Source organism: Galeopterus variegatus, unplaced genomic scaffold (genome assembly GCF_000696425.1).
Source record: "Galeopterus variegatus unplaced genomic scaffold, G_variegatus-3.0.2 Scaffold16909, whole genome shotgun sequence".
Lineage (NCBI taxonomy): Eukaryota > Metazoa > Chordata > Mammalia > Dermoptera > Cynocephalidae > Galeopterus > Galeopterus variegatus.
Genome location: NW_007743020.1, coordinates 13636 through 15821, shown reverse-complemented (window position 1 = coordinate 15821; position 2186 = coordinate 13636).

Genomic DNA, 2186 nt, shown 5'->3' with positions numbered 1-2186 from the left:
CCCTTCTCACTTATTTTGACTTCCTGCCCTCTTCCTTCTTTTTTTGTCTTCAGTGTCACATTCCGCCATGCAAATAAAATATTTTGAAGCTCTGTTTTCAGTTTACTATGTGATCTTGGTTCATTCTCTTGTCATATAAGCTTACCAATGTTTATTCATGGCCTGTAAGGTGCTGGATGTTGTGGTAGACAGTGAGATACACCAATGAACGAAACAGACAAGAATGTAAGCTTAAGTTCTAGAGGGCTGGAACAGATGATGATCCAGAGATGGTGATTATCATAGCCAACAGGTATTGAGCACTTTCTAAGTGCAATCAGTTATCAATGATTTGCATGAGTGAACTCATTTAATTTATCCCTTATTTGATAAGTGATGAAATTATGTCTAATAGTTTTCCAGACATGTAACTAGCATTTGTGGAGTCAATATTTGAACCCAGGCATGTGGCTCAAAGTCTGTGATCATAACCACATCACTCCACTGCCTTTCTGAAAGAGAGAAGCATAATTCTAGGAGTCCCTTCTAATGCATTGGCTGCTGCTTTACACATACCTAAAGCTATAGGAAATATTTTATTCAAATATCCAGTCATTTCTACAGCCGTTTTTATGGTTTTCAGGGGAAGAAAAGAAAGCCTAGAGATCTGTGCTGCCATGTGAGAATGTTTTCTCCACATATTTGACCTTTTTTCCCACCCCAAACTTAGGCACGATCATTTCATTGTGCTTACATCATTTCCTTGATTGTTTAGGTTTCAAGACAACCTGTTTTATGGATATTCATACTAGCTCAGAAGTGGAACAAGTAACCACTTGCTCTTACAGGTCTGTCCTGTGCTCCTTGTGTGAATACAGACAAGTCTGTTGCCCTCTGTGGGCTCCTTAAGGACCTTGACTGGGTTGGTGATTTATAGGGGTTGAGATTTGTGCTTCTTAAGACTGAGCTACCATGGGAGCAGTTTCAGAAGGGAGAACTGTATTTGGGTGTAAAAATAAAACTGCACTTCAGATGTTGTTTTTCGAAGTTGGATGCTTTGGTTGCTTCAAAAGACTACATTTTATACCCTCTGTTGGCTCCACCTTACTGTATACACAGGGGTTTTTGATCAATGTGGAGCTTGCCTCTGTGACTCACTAAGGAAATGTGAAATCTGTTGACATCCCTGTAGCTGTGCAATCAAAAATAATTTGTTGACTCAGCGATTGAAAAGGTTGAAGAGACAGCATGAGGGCAGCAACATAGGCTTGCTGTCTTTAAAAAAAGTTTCCTTTTAAAATATCTCAAACATACAGGTACAGAAAATGATACAATATTCCCCCTACTCGTTGCTGTGAAATCTGTTTGTCAGTGCACTTCCTGTCCTTCTCATCAGCCCTCTTCTTCATATCACTTTGACACTCTTTTACAAGTATATAATTCACTTGTTTCAGTTTTTATCTTGACCCCCTAAAATGTAAGTTCCATGAGGGCAGAAATGTCTGACTCTTCGCTGCATTGCTGTGTCATCCCTATTATCCAGTGTCTGTCATCGTCCTCAGTATTTATTGCATATTGCTCCGTATCAGTTGATTAAATGAATTTTCTGTGTTTGCTTTGTTTTATGAAATAGAATATAGTTTGGGGTTCCCTCCCCAACCCTCCCCCAAATCAGATTTCCCTTTTCCCCTATATCTGCAGAGATAACCAGTATTGTGAATTTGTTGTTTATCATTCTCGTGTATGTTTTTATATCTTAGTACATATTTATGTACATCCATCAGCCAGTATGTAGAGTTCTTTTGGGACCTTTCTTGTTTAACATTGAACTGTACGCGGGACTAAGGGACAAACCCAGAAAAGTTCTGGTATGGCTAGTAAATAGAACTCCCCCAAATCTTCTTGAAGGAAGACTTTCCATGTGCCTTGGATAAATGCTGAAACAATAAATGTAATTCATGTACCAGACAACTAAGCATTAACATCCAAAAATGAACCTGTTTTGGTTTTCTCGATTCAAGTTTAAAAACTGCATGTATTTAATGTATTTATGCCAGAAAATTGGTCATGTCTTTGCAGTTTTCTCCAAGTAAGGGGGTCCTAATGGTCCAATCAAAAAGTCTAATTAACAAAGTTTAAGTGACCTACCACTCTCAGTAAAACTTTCTTCTCTCCTTTAGTTGAGACGGGAAAAGATTGACCTTGAA